This window comes from Mandrillus leucophaeus, unplaced genomic scaffold (assembly GCF_000951045.1).
Source record: "Mandrillus leucophaeus isolate KB7577 unplaced genomic scaffold, Mleu.le_1.0 Scaffold667, whole genome shotgun sequence".
NCBI lineage: Eukaryota > Metazoa > Chordata > Mammalia > Primates > Cercopithecidae > Mandrillus > Mandrillus leucophaeus.
The window spans coordinates 1,358,479-1,378,127 of record NW_012107219.1 but is presented as its reverse complement, the minus strand read 5'-3'; the positions used below and the strand labels follow the sequence as shown (position 1 = coordinate 1,378,127).

The 19,649-nt window shown below is 41.7% G+C and overlaps 1 long non-coding RNA gene across 1 annotated transcript in view; it reads left to right on the top strand.

Annotated features, from left to right (window-relative positions):
* Positions 1 to 4,246: 4,246 nt before the first annotated feature.
* Positions 4,247 to 19,649, top strand: part of LOC105554951 — a 36,859-nt gene continuing 21,456 nt past the window's right edge. The window contains exon 1 of the long non-coding RNA XR_001008409.1: positions 4,247 to 4,386. This is a non-coding gene — a long non-coding RNA (uncharacterized LOC105554951). The remainder of the gene's footprint in view (positions 4,387 to 19,649) is intronic.

Below are 19,649 nucleotides of genomic sequence, written 5' to 3'. Positions count from 1 at the left end.
GAGAATAAAGCAATAAAACATGAGCAAAGACTGGCTGTGTTACAGTCGCATAACCAGGGCAGGCAGTGTGGAAGCCAGCCTTGAAGGGCTAACTCCCAGGACTATGCTAAAACACGCCCAGTTCAATCACTGTCCACCTAAGGGAATGGTGCAGCCATTGGTGCTTTCCCAAGAGCCTGCTTCGTGGGCATTAACTTAGACCCACTTTCTGCCCTGCTATGCTCAGCTGTAATATGCAAACTAATTGACCTGAAGGATGCAAGCAGAGTATTAGAATTCAAAAAATCCTGTTCCAATTTCAACTGTGCCAGTCACTAGCTCTGTTTTGGAAAACATTTAACTTCTTCGAGTCTGTTTTCTTATCTGTAAAATGGAGATAACAAGACTTCTTTTGTCCTAGGTGGCCTGGATGATTGAATGATGTAACCACTGCATACACAGACTTAACAAAGTGCCTGATACCGTGAGACATAATTGAGAAAGAATATTTATTTTATCAGTAAATGAAATTTAATCAAGTCTATAGCATGTGCCAAGAATCATCCTGTGTGCTGGGGATGCTGTTGAGAGCAAGGCAGGCATGGTCTCTGTCTCCTCAAACTTAAATTCTTTTAGCAGGGCGAGTAGGGAGAAGTCAGAGGTAACAGACAGTAGTTCCTTTTTCTTTTCCCTTGTAAACAATGTGTTCAAACACATGTTCATTCAACAGACATGGGTTTTCTCCTGTAATCTTAACAACAGTTTTATCAGATGAAGGCATTCTTACTGGTCTCTTCACAAATGAAGATTCTTAAGCTCAGAGAGTTGAGTGTCCTGCCAAGAGTCACACAGATGATCAGTCTCAGAACCCAAATTCCAACTTAGAGGCATCTGATTCCAAAGCTGTTTCAGAAGGCTTTGACTTGTTAAATAGAGACGGACTCACAGTCCTGCAGAGCAATCAGTGCAAACTAGGACAAGTTGACTTGCTTCTCAAAATGATGAGAGATGCAGAAATCATCCTAGTGTTGTTTCATGTTGGCTTTCTTCCATTAGGAAATATTTTTCTCTTTCCTTTGAGTTTGTTTCTTCCACTGAACCTCTCTCATTTTTTTCCTATTTTCTCATATATTCCTTATTTCTCTATTAGTAGAGATACTTATTTATATTTAAAAAATCCTATTTGAGTGTGGACAGCTTGAATATTGAGCCTATTTCATAATCTATCTTTCTCCACAGTGCTTCCACACCATAGCTGCACAATAAGTGTTTATATAATTCTGCAATTACGATTTTATTGTACAACCTGATGACAACAGCCTACAGAAACAGAACAATCCCATCATGTCAAGGTACTGATGTTTTGGAACCAGATAGTTCAAAATAACTGACGTTGAGGTTTCCCCTGAGTTACTAGCACAGGCTGAGAGCTGGTCTCCCAGCTAGCCTCTTCTAAGCTGAGCACTAGTTATAAATGACTGCTCACTTCTGTCCAGCCCTTGTCCCAGGGAGTCCCCATGGAATTCACATGAGGAAATTAAATTGTTCAGAATGGTGGAGCCAGAGCTCAACTCCCAGAGGCTCATGGACATCCAGATCCGATGAATGACCGTGTTGTTTAGCTGTGTTTGTTACTGACCCAGTCCTGCCAGCACAGTTGGCACCACTGAGAACCTCCCCGCAAAGTGGCTGCCCCAGGGTTTCACTGTGCTCAGAAACAGACTGTCTCAATGAGGCATTGAGCCTGCTTGATGGGGTAAGCCTTGGGGGATAAACATCAGGAGGTATTTTTGTGGGAAAATTAGGTGCACAGGGATATCATTTGATTTTGTGTCCTTTTGTATTTAGATGTTAGAGTTCGGTATAATTTAGAAGCAAGAACAAAAGACGTAAATATTGTTTCATTTATTTATCTAAAAATATTAACAAGCACCTACTATAGTCCGAGTCCAGTGCTGAGGATATAAAGATATAATCATCATCATCATCCCTAAAACTAATATTTGTTGAATTCATTTTAGCAGGCATTATGTTAAACACTTTGCATGTACTACCTACTTAATCCATAGGGTGCCCAACTCCAGGGCTGTATGATATTATGATATAATAAGAAATCTACATTTTTATTTTAGTCCTCAGTTATGGACACAGAGCTCCTAAAACCTTTATAATTTCCTAAGTGATAAGAGCAATAAAGATGAAAGTAGCAACTTTTGTGATTCATAACAAGCCTCTATCAACATTGCCTGAGTTGATATCAATGGCATGACTTTTGGAAAGCCCCTAAACGGGGTGGTGGGTGGGGGCTAGTTGCCAAGGGGATCAACCATGTGGTTAGTGGGTTGGAACTGCCAGATCCCCGACCTCCCAACCTCCAGGATGGGGTGAGGAGAGGGACTGGAGACTGAATTTATTACCAATGTCAATGTTTTAATCAATCATGTCTATGTAGTGAAACTGCCATAAAAACCCACATGGACAGGGTTCAGAGGGCTCCCAGGTTGGTGAACACCTGGAGGTGCTGAGAGGGTGGTTGCCCGGAGAGGGCATGGAAGTTCCACATCCCTTTCCATACCTCACCTTATGTATCTCTTTTTTTCAGTGCTTTTTGAGTTGCATCCTTTGTTATAAATGGCTACACGTAAGTAGGTGTTTTCCTGAGTTTTGCCAGCTGTTTTAGGAAATCATTAAACTAGATGACGAGGTTGTGGGAACCTGTGACATAGAGCTGGTCAGTCAGAGGCACAGATGACAACTGGACTTTCCATTGGCATCTGAAGTTAGGGGTCTGAGCCCTTCACCTGCCAGGGTCTGCACTGACCCCAGGCAGTTAGTGTCAGAATTGCTCAGTGTGCAAAACCGACACGTCTGCCAGCAGAAATGTTTTCTCTGTGAGCGTATTGAAAAATGGTTTGTTTTTCCCTCCTTATGAGAAATGTCTTTTCATGTCTTCCTCAACACTCACCCAAGGGCAGGGCCCTTATTATTTGTAGTATTATATCCCTAGGGTTGTGTTATGTGGCTAACCTAGTGCCATCCCGTGTTTATCCAGAGTTAGAGAAGATCAGGGTCACCGCTTTGGTAGGTAGAACCAGTGTATTTAGAAGCACCCTCCCACACTAGATTGAATGCCTGATAAGGCAGGATCGCTGCTCTCTCTCTGGTTTCAAGTTCTGGTGGAGAAGGGAGATGATAAAACAAATAATTTGAAAGTCATTTATTAATTGCTGCGACAAAAGCAACCATAGGGTGCTCTCTGGAAGTTCAGGGGAATGAGGGACTTGGGATCAAGGAAGGCTTTAAAGAGGAGGTAATATGCACCCCCATGTTGATAGGCCAGTTGGACACTTTCACGGGAAGCTCGTGGGGAAAAAGGCATTCCAAGGACAGAGAAGAACCTTTGCAATTGCAAAGACAAGGACCTATAGTAAGGGCCAGGGTTTTCGGGGGCACTTGTTAACACATATTTAGAATGATTAGGGCTCAGAGAGTGTGTGGTGACTAGTGGCAGGAGGTAGGACTGATAAGGTATACAGACCCTGAGATGCAGGGAGTGTCAGGGGGATGGGCTGAGATTTCATCTTGTTTTGGGGGAAGAAATTATATATAGTTTTCTTCCAGTTAACACGGGGTTCCGCTGGAATAACAGAAACCTCATGACAAGGCTTATCCAAATAGGGTTTTATTTTTCTCGTGCAACAACAGATCTGGCTCATGCTGCTACTTGTGGGAAGTCATCAAGAACCCAGGCTTCCCAGGATCTCTTCTCTGACATCTTTACTGTATGTCTGTCTTTTTCTGGTTCGTGACCATGAGATCTCTGCTCTATAATCAGACATGATGTCTGATGTTCATATTCCTGATATATAGGAAGCAGGAAGGGTGAAGAGCAAAAGCCTATGTCAGCAAAGTTTATCTCTTTGAATCAGGACAAAGTATCTTTCTCCTAATTCCATTCATTAGACTTTCACTAACATCTTCTTAGCCTGAACTGACCCTCATAGCCACCACTGACCAAAAGGGCATCTGAGGAAGTGCCTGTCTGAGTATAGGTGTCAGTTAATATCACCATTCTGTTTAGCGAGAAAAGGAGGATAGATTTTGGCTAAGAAACTAGCAGTGCCTGCTAGTGTGAGTGACAGGATCAGCTTACATTTACAAAACTGGCATTGTCAGCCGTCAAGGTTACCATGACCTTGTAGCCATGGCGATCAAGCAGCTCATAATGAGGCAACAGATAAACAAACAGTTGATGAAAACGTAGGGTAAGAGGGATTTGTGGTGATTTGGGAGCCAAAGGAAGGAGCACTTCACCCAGTGTGGGGCATGGTTTGGGAAGGTATCCCCAGAGAAAGTGACTCTGTGGCTGAGCTTGAAGGAAGATAATTGGTAGGTGACAAAGAAGAGGTAAGGACGTGCAAGAAAGCTCAGGGAAAAGAGATTACATGATCCTGGCTGGCAACTGTAAATAGTTCTATTGGAGAAGGGTAGAGAGGGAGTGGGTTCTTCTTAGTCTCAACTAGACACATAGGACAACCATTGGTGACACTTGACATCTGCCTACTCAGGAACCACAGGTGTTCCTCTTTAGCAAAAGCCTTTGCAGCAGCCACATGGCAGACAGCTCAGATGCAAGGAAGAATGATGTACATTGGATGGTTCAGGTTCCATAGGGCTTAAAAGTCTCATGCCTTTCAGGAACCATTTATCTCTCATAAGAACTCCGTAGGCATTGCTTGTTGCTTCTTGGCTTCTTCTCTCATGCTAACTATAGAAGTCTCCATAATCAGGAAAATCCAAAATAAGGAATCTTCATCACATATCTGTAGTTATCCCAGTCCAGCTCCAGTCCTCTTAACAACAGGGGTCATTTTACAAGAAGCAGTACTGTTTTGTTTAAGTGATATATCTGTTCCAGGAAAACAGCTTAGAAACTTTATCCAGTGGTCAGATTCTTAATGCACAAGGGGAAAAAATGCTAACTGTTTGCCCAGAGCTCTTTAATGTATAGGCTATGAAAAGCATGAAAGGGATTTCTGAAAGTAGATTATGCTGATTATATTTTTTATTTAAAAATTATTCCTGAGTTATGCAGGAGATTGATTCAATAGGTTCATGATGGTTCATATGGCTAGATGAAAGGCTATTTTGTGTTTATTTCCTTTTTTGTTTTTAATAGACTTAATTTTTTAGAGCAGCTTTCAGTTCACAGTAAAATTGAGCAAAAGGTAGAGAGATACCCCACATCTCCCATCCCCATATGTGCACAGCCACTCATCAGCACCCACCTCACCGTGGTTCACTTCTTATAATTGATGAACCTACATTGACAAATCATTATCAACCCAAATCCATAGTTTACATCAGGGTTCACTTTGATGTTGCATATTCTCTTGGCTTTGATAAATGTTTAATGATATGTTTCCACCATTGTAGTATCATGCAGAATAGTTTTACTGCTCTAAAAATCTTGCCCTCTGCCTTTTCATTTTTCAATCCCCCCAGACCCTTGGCAACCACTGATCATTTTACTGTCTTCATGGTTTTGCTTTTTCCAAAATATCATATAGTTAGAATCCTACAGTATGCATCCTTTTCCTATTGGCTTATTTCATTTAGTAATATTCATGTAAGTTTCTTCCATATCTTTCCACGGCTCCTTAGCTTATTTCTTTTTAGTGCTGAATAACATTTCATCATCTAGATGTACCATAGTTTATTTAGCCACTCTCCCACTGAAGGACATATTGGTTACTTCCAAGTTTTGACAGTTATGAATAAAGCTACTATAAACATTCATATGCAGATTTTTGGTGGACATAAATTCTCAACTAATTGGGTAAATGCAAAGGGCATGATTGCTGGATTGTAAGGTAAAAATTTTGTAAGAAACAACCAAATTCTTTTTTCCAAAGTGACTGTACCATTTTGCATTTCCACCAGCAATAAAAACGTGTCTGTTGTTCCACATCCTCACCAGCATTTTGTGTGGCCAGTGTTTTGCTTTCAAGGTAAGAGAATACCTATACCATCAATGAGGTAAGAATTGGTGAGGTCCTGAACTAAGGCAGTGGCAGTGGATATTGAGTGACTAAATTCTAGAAATATTGCCAATTTAGAATTGACAGATTGTGGTGATAGATTGACCTTGGGTGTTGAATCTTGGTTGACTCTGAGGTTTTGGGTTTGATGACAAGATGATAGATGGTAGTGATACTACCTGCAGACATAGGAGAATAGAGGACACTACCTGCAGACATAGGAGAATAGAGGACCAAAACTGAAGTTTTGAGAGCTGGCAATATGGTACCTCATTATGAGCTATCTATAGTCTGTGGCTTTGGGCGATGTCTGGATTGGAAGTAGAAATTCAGGGTTTATGGATGTGAAGATTGTAGCTGAATTCATGAGATTTGATGTGACTCCCCAGTTAGAGCATTTCCTGTAGAACGATAAAAGAAAGGGCAGGAGACAGAATTGTGGGTGGTGTGAAAACCAACTTGCAAGGGGTCGGGAGAAAGAAGAGCCTACAGAAACCAACAGTGTCTTGCACAAGGTTTGTTGCCTCAGTTAATAGATGTTGACTTGAACTACCCAGCTATTTCTGTCTCCCTGTTATCCTCAGCAAATATAAGCTACGGCTTTTAAACTGTGTATTTTTCACTAATCTAGAAGCAAAAAAGAGCAAATGTTACAAAACTTGGTAACAGCACAAGGTTTTGTCCAAAAGTGAGTGATACTGAGAATGCATGTCACACAAACAGGTCTGGAAAAGCATTCTTAAGAGGCTGATAATGAACCAGGTAGTTAAGGGTTAGTAGTATGTGAATTACTTTATTAATTTACTGCTGGCAAATACTTCCTGGTGCTTACTCTGGGATGGTTGCTGTTCAGCACATTGGGAATAGAGAGGGAAGAGTCCAGACCAAACCTTCATTTCCCCAGATTCTCAGCCCTAGTGGAAGGAGTCTAACAGTGCATAAATATTTACAAAATATAATAGAAAGTAAAATGCATAATGCAGTAAAGTACAACAAGGGATGAGGAGGCAGAGAATTTCTGCTTTACATAGAGTCGTTGGTTGAGCAAAGACCCAAATAAAGTTAGGATTTGAGCTGTGTGACTGTGTGTAGGAAAGGCATTCCATTCAAAGGAAAGCAGGCCAGGGGATTCTGACAACTTCAGTTCTTCACAGTAAAATCATACCTATGTCCCCAACAAGCTTGCATCTTTCATAGCTGGAATAACACAGAAATAACACTGGCATGAGGGAGGAAGTTATGATTGATCTCTACTATGTGCTGGTGTCTATACTGAACACTTGACCTTTTCTCACTTGTTCCTTACAACCATGTATCATAAGTCATGCTGTTGCTCTCATTTTGCAGGAGAGAAACTGAGGCTCAGAGAGAACATAATTTGCCCTAGGTTCCACTGTTAATGGCTGGTAGAGCTGGAATGTTTGTGGGGGTCTTTCTGGCCTCAACGCCCTTACTTTTCGTTCATCCATCTATGGCATCCTCCACAAATGACTCAGGTGACACTCCCAACTGTGTATTCCACAGGACAAATTTAAACTCGCTGCACTGCAAGGAAGGAACTAGGGCTATATTTGTTTTCTGTTGACTGGCTGACTCCACAATGGTTTTGCAAACCTCAGATAGAATCACTGAATCTATTTAAAGTTCTGCCTGAGACACGTTGATATAGTCAAATAAAAGATGGAATGCTGATCTTTATGTAGTGTGCATAACAAACAAATGTATCCCAAGGCACTCACTGTAGTGCCAAGGTCCCCAGGGATGGCTTCTGTTTAGTTTTATGCACATTTACACAATGCTTGGACTGAATTAAAACAATAAAATTACAATTGAAAAGTCTCTCTCGGCCAGGCGCGGTGGCTCAAGCCTGTAATCCCAGCACTTTGGGAGGCCGAGATGGGCGGATCACGAGGTCAGGAGATCGAGACCATGCTGGCTAACACGGTGAAACCCCGTCTCTACTAAAAAATACAAAAAATTAGCTGGGCGAGGTGGTGGGCGCCTGTAGTCCCAGCTACTTGAGAATGGCGTGAACCCAGGAGGCGGAGCTTGCAGTGAGCTGAGATCCAGTCACTGCACTCCAGCCTGGGCAACAGAGCGAGACTCTGTCTCAAAAAAAAAAAAGAAAAAAAAAAAAAAAAAAAGAAAAGTCTCTCTCTCTCATATGAGTGGATAAAAAATTAAGCACTAGTATCAATAAGTCACGAACAATTCTGTTCTTATTTGTTTTCACTGTTGTATCTGAAAGCTGTTGGTGACTGGGTTGATCTCCTGATTGTTTACTAGCGAATTACCAGTGCATTATTCTCATTGGCAATCGATAGCTGTCTTTAGCATCTGGAGAGGCTTTAGGAAATTACTTTTCAGGGTGACGATATTAGGCTGACTCTGGTTGGAGCAATGGCTTTTACTGCTTAGGGTATTGTTTCTATTTCAAAAACTACCATCTTTTAGAAGTTAGGAAGGAAGTGGCTGTGTAAGTTTAGAATTCTCTGAGATATGTATTTCCATGTTATAGGAAGATGGGATCTGTGTGGGAAGGAGCAGGATGAGAGATTGGAGAAGCAGCAGGAACTTTATCCTCTTATCTAGGAGGGTTGTGTAAAGCATTCTACGGATGCTGGGCTTGATTCTGTAGGCACCATGAATTCTTGAAGGATTTTTAAGCAAGGGAACGCCATGAGAAGACTTTAGATTTTTGTGAATTATTCTGGGGCAACGAGGGTGTGGCTGTCTGTTGGTTCAGGTTAGACGTTAGGTCAGCATGTTTTATTCTTAGTGCTCACTTTGACATTCTCCTACTAGATCGTGCTATCTCTCATTATTAATGTAAGTCCTTAAGTGATCATGAGCAAAGCAGATCACATGGTCACAATCTAATGTGGAACAAAAGGTGAAAATGGTTTGAGTTGAGAAGAAATGATTCATCTCAGTTTATTCTTATTTTTCCAGAATGTAATAGTTCATATTAATGACTGTGCTTCTGGCTAGAATTCCTGAAATCCACGTGTTCTCTCATGGATTCGCAGGACTTCTACATGACCTCCAGATAAAATGTGCTCTATTTGTGATAAAACATGCATCCTTGGTCTTGAGGGCAGACATCAGGCGGTGTCAATCAATGCATCTGCATTAACAGACCAACCAGCAGAGACAAACCATGATACCTGCATCTGGTAGTGCTCAGTCTTGAGTCCTTCTAAACATGGGACTCCCCTCGCTGAGGCTGTCAGGCTGCCAGTGGAAATAACATGCACATTGTGGAATGGTGCCAATTGAAATCCATAGTCTCTAAAACTTAGCTCAGTTCTTAACATTGCTGGATAACCCTTTAACACCTCCTTCCTCTGCTCTTATTTCTCCTTCTGCTCTTTCTCTACTGGAATTTGAGTTGTTAAAAATCTTCCAAATTATACCCTCCTTGCATTGTCTACCTCCCACCACGTGTCCTCGGACCTGGCAGGAGACCCACTTCACCTTCTGCACTAGGAAAACAAAATGAAACCAGAACAGCACGGGGACCATCCCTATGTAATCTCCCTGTACTCCTGCATACCACTTCATTTGTATGTAGCTGTTTCTGGAAAGAATGGGCCTCTTTCTAAAGCCAGATCCTCCCTACTTCCTCCTATTCTGGATCTCAGCCTCCTTCTCTTCTTCAAGGAACTTGTTCCCTGTGATATTCCTTCTTCCTTCAGAATGGTCAACCTCTTCCTCTTTTCCTGCCCTGGTTCATTATCTCATTAACATATACATATGATAGAAATTTCTCTGTCTTATCAAACCACATGGCCATCCCTACATTCCTCCCCAACACACACTGTTTCCCTTCCTGTCTCTGTCCTCTCACTCAGTCCTGCACACCCAATCTTGACAAGGTTGTCTCAACTTGTTGTCCCCATTTTCTCATTTCTTCTTTTCCCACTGAACATGCCCATGTGCAAATCACCAAACAGTCTTCTAATTGCCCGTTTCACTGGAAACATTTCACTCTTTAGATCTTTGGAAGGATGCCTCTTTGCATGGTGACCAAGTTGACCATGTCTTCCTTCTGTGAATCACTTCTCTTCACTATTTTTTCCTTGATTTCGTTCTTTCCTCAATTTCCTCCTACCTGTCATATAATACTTGTTTTCCTTGTAGTGTACGTTATCTCTAATTCTTTGCTTACTTCTTAAATGCTAAGTTCCTCTCTGGTATATACTTTGATCCTTTGATGTTTTTATGGTAAATGCATATCCCAGCTGTTCTTATCTACTTCAGAGGTTTAAATTACCATAGGTTTCTGACTTTTAAGTTGTGCTTGATCCGCTTCTATAAATCCATGCATCCTGCTGGATTTCTCTAGGAGTGCGTTTCAAAGCACCTTAAACTCAACAAGTTCCAAACTTACTTCTACAATCTGTGCTTCTTTGAGGTTCTCGTCTCAGTGGGTAAATGGTACTTTTGTCTATCTGTTTCCCTAAGCTAGAAGCAAAAGTCATTGTTTCCATATATGCCTGTGTCACCATCCCATCACCTGTCCATCTCTGTCCTTCTAATCTTCCTCCATCTTCGTCCTTCCCTCGATGACCCTGGTGAGGCCACCATCATCTCTCAGCTCTATTGCAGTCATATTCTCCCAATGATTTCCCCATGTATACCAGCCACACTCTGCCCCAAATCTGTGGTGCATTTGATATTCTCAGAATGGAGACGAGATCCTGCTCCTCTCACCTTTCTGTAGGAACCCTACAAGGCTTTGCAGTTTCATGAAGACTAAGAGCATACATTTCAGCATTGTCTGTGTGCATGATAACTTGTTGCCAGCCACATTGTGCCCCAAATCTGTGGGGCATTTGATATTCTCAGAATGGGGAAGAGATCCTGCCCCCTCACCTTTCTCTAGGAACCCCACAAGGCTTTGCAGTTTCATGAAGACTAACAGCATACATTTCAGCATTGTCTGTGTGCATGATAACGTGTTTACCTCTCAGCTCCATACAGTGCTTTCCCAAAACAGTGGCTTCCAGAGCGAGAGGCATGCATTTCAGTGAATGCTTAAGAGAGTTCATTGGAGCACAGAGAGAAAATGCTAGAACTTTCATTTATATTGGTTTTGTAATTATAAAATAAGTGAGAAATTGGGCTTTTTAATATTCATATTCTGCATGATTTCAGTACCCTTGCCTGTCTACTTGTCAGACATCACATGTAGTGTGACCAGTGTCCTGAGGGAGGGGGACTCCTAACAAAGCAAGTTGGAGTGATGTCCTCACTTGTCCTTTCAAATCCAGCTTTATTGTGACAATACATTGTCTCTAGTACCCAATTGTGTAGATATGTGGATTATAGTATTTAGTTTTAATTAAACAGACTTCACAAAATGAACAAGTGACTCTGAAAGATTCCCTCAAGGAAACAGCAGATTGAAGACAATGCTGATAATTACACAATGAATAGAAATCAAGTAAAAGCTTTTTTCCAGACATATCACAAGTTAAAAAACAAATTCGATCTAATTATATTTGATAATACATTATAAAAATATCCACAAGACCATTTGAACCAGGGCTTTACACTGATTCATAGCCACAGTGAGCTCCTGCCTTTAAATATACTGAGACTTAAGATATTAGTTAATGTATAAATATAAAATGTACAGAGAATATAATATCTGTGTCTATGTATATGGGTGTGTATGGTTTTTATACCCCCCGGTCACATTGCCTTTCCTGGTACATTTGTTCCTGCTCTTGTTCCTGGGCTTGTGATGTGTGTTCTAAAATGTTTAGGAGACATTTCTCTAAAGCTTGGTGTTTTCTCCTGTCTTAGGGCTCCCGCCTGAGAGTCAATGCTTCTTTCCACTCATGTCTTTTATATTTCAGTTCAGGTATTATATCTTTCAAAGCAGTTTTCCTTAAGTCTTGCGTTTATTTCTATAATTATTTTGTTTCCTCATTCACTAGCCTGCATACTCCATGTTGAGGAGAATGTGCCTGCTTTTGCTAATCTCTGGAATCCAGCCCTTAGCCCACTGGCTAACCACATCCAAGGTGTTGCGTTAATAATGAATGAATGAATGGATCAGTGCATACCTGTCAGCTGCTGTGCTAGTTGCACTGCATTTATTTTTATATTTTCCCAATTAATGCTGCTAGTTTCAGAATGTGCTGAGAGCTCTGTGTTGGGGACTGTAAATGTAAGCCTGTTAAAAAGCCAAAAATAAAATCTCCACTCCTTCTTCTCCCCAAAATATTAATCCTTAGTTAGGTAGCATTAGCATGACAATTCAGAGAGGTCGTATCTGCTTTCTAATCTTGTGTTTGTCCTGCTATGCCACCTGCCTCAAGACATACAGTTACATAATTAATTGAGGAATCTCTAATATTTCTTGGCAGTGGTCTCTGTATTCATCTCTTGGTATCAGTATAAGCCCATTGTCCAGTTGTAACAGGTGAGCTTAATGCTTTCTTTTTCTCTGATTTTTTTCTTCCTACTTTGCTTCCCTAGCTCCTAAGATGTTACGTATATATCCTGCTCCTTTCTCAGGGTCCTCAATCAACATTGGCTTTATATTAAATTAGTTGTCACCCGAGACACCTAGGTCTGTTCAGAGATGTGCCTAGTCACTAGTTGCCTTGTAAAAAATTATTTGTCTTCTGTTTCCTAGGTCTAATCAATCATTCTAGTTCCTTTATAACCTTTCATCATTGAGTTCCTTAATCCCAGGAACTTGATTACCTTTCATGTTTTCTTCTTCTTTTCCTGTAACTCTCTTTCTCTCTTTCTTTCTTTCCTTTCTGAAACTTTAAAAATTGAATATTTAAAAATTTTAAGCATTTTTTCCATTACTTTCAAAGGGAAAAACCACAATCCATCCTTCCTTCCTTCCTTCCTTCCTTCCTTCCTTCCTTCCTTCCTTCTTTCCTTTCCTTCCTTCCTTCCTCACTCACACGCTCTCTCTCTGTTTCCCTCTCTTTCTTTTCTTTTCTTTTCTTTCTTTTTTCTCTCTCTTTCTCTCTCTTTCTAGACAGAGTCTTGTTCTGTCACCCAGGTTGGAGTGCACTGGCTGTATCTTGGCTCACTGCAACCTCTGCCTCCTGGTTTAAGCAATTCTCCTGCCTCAGCCTTCCAAGTAGGTGGAATTACAGGCATGTGCCACCATGCCTGGCTAATTTTTGTATTTCTAGTAGAAACGGGATTTCACCTCATTGGCCAGGCTGGTCTCGAACTCTTGGCCTCAGGTGATCTGCCCGCCTTGGCCTCTCAATGTGCTGGGATTGCAGGCGTGAGCCACTGTATCCAGCCTCCAATTTTTAATTAATATATTTATTAGGTTGGTGCAAAAGTAATTGTGGTTTTTCCCTTTGAAAGTAATGGAAAACATGCTTACAATTTTTAAATTTTCAGTTGTGATGTTTAAGAGGAGGCTCTCTGGTTAGAGCTGGCTGAATCAAAAGCAAGTTTTGACAGATACAAGAGAAAGGTGCCTGGTATTTAATGGGGAAATGTAAATATTGCATGTAAATTGCAACACCCTATTCAAAAAGAAAAAGGAAGAGTGGTGGGTGACAAATAAAGAAAGTTTATCACGTGGGCTCATAATGAAATTGATTGGCTTGGGATTGGGAGACACATGTTGAAAGTTTCATGTCAGTAAAATATGCAGGCTTTCTTCTGTCCATAGATAGTCATGAAGAGCTAACAGCTGACTCAGAAAACGCAATAAAATTATTCCTGTCATTTGATCTCCTGACACCCATGTAAATAAAACAGTGTTAGAGGAATGGAAATGTTCCATTACTAGGTAAGGAAAGCAAAAAGGGCTTTCAAATATGAATTGCCTTGGAGTTTTGACACATGTCAGGCTCTGTAAATTCCATAGGGATGTTGTTTCACAGAAATTTATGATGAAAGTTTCAATCATCCAGAAATGTTGAAGAAAGGCATGATGAATACCCATAGTTCCTAGTCCCAGGTTTAACAATTGTTAACATTTTGTAATATTTTCTTTATCAGCACATGAATGCGTATTTTGCATAAAATATGCATATGCATATTTTTCTAGATCATTTGAAAGTAAGTTGCAGACTTTAAGACAGTATACTCTAAATACTTTGCCAGGCTTCTCCTAGGAATAAGACATTTTTCAGTGGAACTCCAATGACATCATTATACTGAAGTAAATAAATGATATTTCATAATACTATTTAATGTATACCCTACATTCATATTTTCCCAATTTTTCAAGAAATTTGCTTATAAATATTTTTGAAGTAGAATCCAATCTAAGTACATGAATTTCTTTTGATGTTATATCTTTATTCTCTTTAAATCTACAACAGTCCTCCAAATTTCCCTTCTCAACACCGCACCGATAACGTTGACTATTTCAGAGTGTGAGCCAGTTTGCTTATACAAATTTCCACATGTTGGAGTTGTCTGTTTTCTCAAAGTGTCATTTACCGTGGTTCTCTGTACCCTGTATTTCAGAAGCACTAGAAGTGAGGTCTAAGGCAATACTGTCCAATAGAACTTTCTGTGGTGATAAAACATATCCTATACGTTGTTTATTATGGTGGCCAGTTGCCACATACGGTTACGGAACACTTGAAATGTGGCTAGTAAAATAAAGGAAATGAATTTTTAACATTTCATTTAATTAATTTTAATGTAAGTAACCCCATGTGGCTAGTGACTACCATATTTGACAACACAGGCCTAGGGCCTTGAATAAGTCAAATAGTCCAGCAACTATGCCTCCGAGATGTTTGAAATTTGGTTTCCAATTTTAAAGGTTCTAGTTCTGTTCATTCTCTGGTGAACCCTACGGTTAGACTGAGTGGCAACTGGTATAAGATAGCATGCAGTGAATCACAGACTATGTTCTCCAATTTCTTCTGCACATTTATAGCACAGGCCAGATGGGATCTTCCAATCATATTTCGGGAAGACAATGATTACCTAGAACTTAAAGTGACCGATGACTGATTTGGAGTGTGTTTTTTTGAGTGAGGGGATGAATTATGGGAAAACAACTAGATAGGATGTTTTATCACCATCTTTAGTTCTAGGGTCTGCTTGGGATCCCACCTTGTCACACCTCCTTAATCCATATTTCTACGTGTTCATAGTCAGCATTTCACTAATGACACAACTGCCTGGTCCTGAATCATCAAAGTAAAGTTTCTATAAATTTGCTGCAGTATACTTATTCAGGAAAGGAAATAAAAAACTTTTAACTGCTGAGGTTGACGTAAAACTTTTAGCTCATCTCCTGAACTAGACATGAAGTAAATTAAACAGAACATCTCAGCCCTCCATATAGTTAACCAAGAGCTTTAAAAATAGAGTAGTTTTTGATACATCACTCATTGCATTGGCATAGATTATTAATTTGTCCTTACTTCTCATCTTGTAAGACACAACGTCATTCTTATTTAAATTCAGTTGTTCAGTCATTAATTTCTCCAGCTAACATTAGTGAACACATTCTAGTGCGAGGCCCCCGCTCTTCCCCGAAAGCATCATCAGGGAACATGGTGCTGGCATCCTCCACTCTGAATCTCAGACTCTGGATGCAACTGCCCACCTGGTCACATTGCCTTTCCTGGTGCATTTGTTCCTGCTCTTGTCTACTCACAGGCATCATCTCTTGGGTTTTCCAGTTTCGTCTCCAGGTTTGCTTTGCTCTCAGCCTGCCACTGACCTACTTCTCTCTCCTGACCGAGATTCTGACCCACTCTCTTTAACTGGGTCACAGTGCAGCTCTCTTGCTTACTTTGATCTGTCTTAGTTTCAGTGCCAGACAAGAGGAGTCAAGAGCAGGGTCCAGTCTGTCTTCTTGACTCAGAGGGCCTTTACCCTCCAATGCAGACCCCTTCCAGGTCCTCTGCATATAAGCAAGACCTGGAGCTCTTGTTGGAAGAGGGAAGAACATACTGTCCAGGCTAAAGCCATAGATCAGATTTAAAAGATCAGGTGAGGCCAGGCACAGTGGCTGACGCCTGTAATCCCAGCACATTGGGAGGCCGAGGCAGGCAGATCACCTGATTTCAGGAGTTTGAGACCAGCCTGGCCAATACAGTGAAACCCTGTCTCTACTAAAAACAAACAAACAAACAAACAAAAAAACAATTATCTGAGTGTGATGGCACATGCATGTAATCCCAGCTACCTGGGAGACTGAGGCAGGAGAATCGCTTGAACCTGGGAGGTGGAGGTTGCAGTGAGCCAAGATTGTACCACTGCATACTCCAGCCTGGGCAACGGAGAGAAACTCCATCTAAAAAAAAAAAAATTGGGTGACACTTGCACCAGGATGTACAGCGACAAGTCAGCAGCCAGGTGAACATGAGATGAGGGCTGAGCAGGAGGCTGGGTACAAGTCACACTCAGCTGAGAGGGCAGAGGCTTTTTGCTGTTTGCAGGGCTGGGCTCTGGGAGCTCTGCTGGCTGTATGCAGTTGCATTATGCAAAGAGTGGGTTGGGCAAAGGCATAAGCCTCAAATGATGACACCAAGAGAGGCTAAAGAATGGACATTGCATTTCTGGGGGATTAGAAAGCACGCATGGGCACGAGAGAGGATTTTAGAGAGGAAGATCCATCAGTGAAAAAGACAAAGCATTTGGATTTGATCAGCCCTGAGTTTGCTTGTGGTACCACCCTTTACTTACCGTGTAATCTTAGGACAAAGTGACCTTGAAGCCTGAGATGCTCCATCTGTAACTTGGGGATATGATGGACTCCTTGCAGTGCCTGCGAGATCTGAGTGTAGGGCCAGGTGCAGAGTGGGCACTTCAAAAACATCTAATAGAAAAGGATCATGACGGGCAATTGGCAGATGATCTTTGGGTCTAAACACCTGATACGTGCAACGTCAATGAATGCCGCTCCCTTCCTTTCCCTCTACTTCAGAACTACCTCAATCAGGTCTCAGCATTGACTTGGATACTACAAGAGCCTGGCTCGGTTTGCGTATCCCTTTGTCTTCCCGTTTTTGACTTGACAGTTTGTCTCCTGAAACAGCAGCCTCCAATTTTCTTAATTGCAAAATTGCCCTCAAGCCTGTGATTCCAGCTTGTGGCTGTTTCTTCACTAATTGTTTTTTAAGTAATGAGTAAAGCTGTAGTTCTTCTCAACTTCCGAATGTATTCTTCTGCATTCGCAAAAGTCTTAAAATATGGCCGGGTACATTCCAAGTGCCAAGGTACAGAAAGACAGTGTCTGTGGTGCTGAGGGCCACACTCCAGGGCCAGCGTAGGGGACAGGGCAGCCGGGGCACTTACTGCGGCAGTACAGAATGATTGGATGCCTTTCCTGTGAGGATATGTGCTGACTTGTTTTTCTCTTCTGATGTTCTGGGCAGTGGGCCCACTGTCATCCAGCCGCAGGATCTCTGTTGGGATGATGGAAGAATATCCTGAAATCCTTCCATTCTGGTTTTTTCCATTTCGGAATTTCACTGTCGCTTTGGCAAACCTCCTGTCTTCCTCCCTCCTTTCTTAGAATATTCACTTTGTCCAGAATTCTGTGGCTAATGCTTCATGTGTTCAGAAGACACCCAAGAGGACCCTGTCTATGGATATCACTGAGGCCAGAGGGCTCAGCAATGCAAATTAAACCTCTGTTCTAAGGGGTGGGTATTGTTTTGCTCTCTTTGCATCCTGCGCCATGTGTTGGGGGAAGGTTTTTGAGAGGCCTGGAGGTCTGAAGTCCTGGATCTGAAAGGAGGCTATTTGGTAAGCCCCACCCTAGGAACAAAGCATACAGACCAAAGAGAGGTCCACTTGCGTCTCAGGAGGGAGTGAAGAATCTATCCTGAGCATCAGGTCCAAGCCAGGTATCCATTGGGCTGATATTTGCTCAGTGACATCTCAGCCATCTCCCCATTCACCGTGATAGGCTGCAACCTTCTTAAAGTCAAGGATGGTATGCCCCTTACTCCTGTCTTCACTTCCATTGTCTAGCAGTGCCTGACGCATGGCTCCGACAGCCAAATACTACCTGACGAAGGAATGAGTGAATACAGACATTGGCGCGCTCGGCCTCAGTCTCCTTTTCTGTGAAAATAAATGCAAGGTACTGATATATCATGCATTGTAGACAAATCAAATGAGATCATACAACTCAAAAATGCAGCATACTTTCTATTTTAAGCGCCGTATACATGTTGGTTATTTTAATAATGATAATTACTACCCATCGAAGGGCCTTTCTTTATATCTTAAAATCTCATTCTACTTGACCCTTCTCCTCAGGATTGCTCAAGGGTCAAGTTCCAGCCTCCTCCTTCTGAAACTTCCTTCCCTTCTGCAGCGTCTTAGGTTACATCTTACTACTGCTTCTCTCTACTAACTCCCTCCCTGAAAGAGGTGCCCATGCCAGCTACTTCCTCTTTCTCAATGCACTCCTCCTGAGTTGCCACTTGGTTACAGGACCTTTGGTATTTGTGGAGTGCTGTATGTTCACCCCAGAAATTATGCCATGGTGTCTTCAAAACACTCAGACAAGCCATTTACCCAGAGGAGCTGAAGCACAGATGCCGCAGCCTGGAGGTCGTGGAACTGGGATTCCAGGCTCTTCCTGCTTCACCATGACTATGAAACTTCTTACAGTGGACTTTGCTCTATCTGGAGGCCCCAACACCCACGCCCTTTCTTGATATAATCCTCTCCCACCCTTCTTGAGTTCCTTGGTTCAGTGGTCTCTCCCTTTTCTAACTCCTGGCTGGCCCTGTCTTTCCTACTGTCACTGCTCTAAGTGTATGTGCTCTACTTTGAATTATAATCATTTGGTACTTGCACTTTTCATCCCCATTAGCTTTGGAAGAATCTGAAGATACTTACTATCTCTTTTCTATCTCTCTTTCTTTCAACCCGATTAGCAACAGAACCCGATGAAGCAAGGACTCCATATGTGCTTTTCACCAAAAACTTAGGAATAGAAACTTGCTTTTAGAACTGAGATCTTCAGTTTTATTTATTAACACAGATGTGCCGGTTGCCTGGGATCACAAACATTTTGAGTGCTATGATGTTCTTTTGGGAATAATTTATTATTACTTCTTGGTCTTTCAGTTATTATGAAAATGTAATGTAAATAGCCTGCTGTTAGTTAATTTTTGGATGAGAATACAGAGGAAATTATAGATACTGACCACTCAGAAACATCAGAGAAGCCGTGGTTGAAACTCAGCCAGGTTGGGCTGAGCAGTGACTTTCCCCAGATCTGGACCTAGCTTCAGATTTTCTCTGGACCTCCCTCCTCTCATTTCCACATCTTGACCTACCTTGTTTCTTTGCACCTCACACTGGTTCTCGCCAGATGGGTAATTCCCTAGCATTTTCTTTTTTATATTAAAAGGCACCGACTCCCTTTTTTTTCAAATGATGTTGAACAGAAAACTCCTATATAGAAAACGGACACAGAGAAGAGCTACTCGGGTTAAATTATGAGTTGGGGTCCTGAGCCTGGCTCAGTTGTCCTGGCATTTACCCTACCCTCCTCTCCCCAGTGACTCCAGGAAGCATTCTAGGACCTGCATACCCTCTGGTGAGAGTTGGAAACCCACAGCTCTGGAGTTCTTTCTTGACTCTCTTTAAACATACGCACTCAGCAGTAAAACTGCCGCCCTTGGAGTTGAC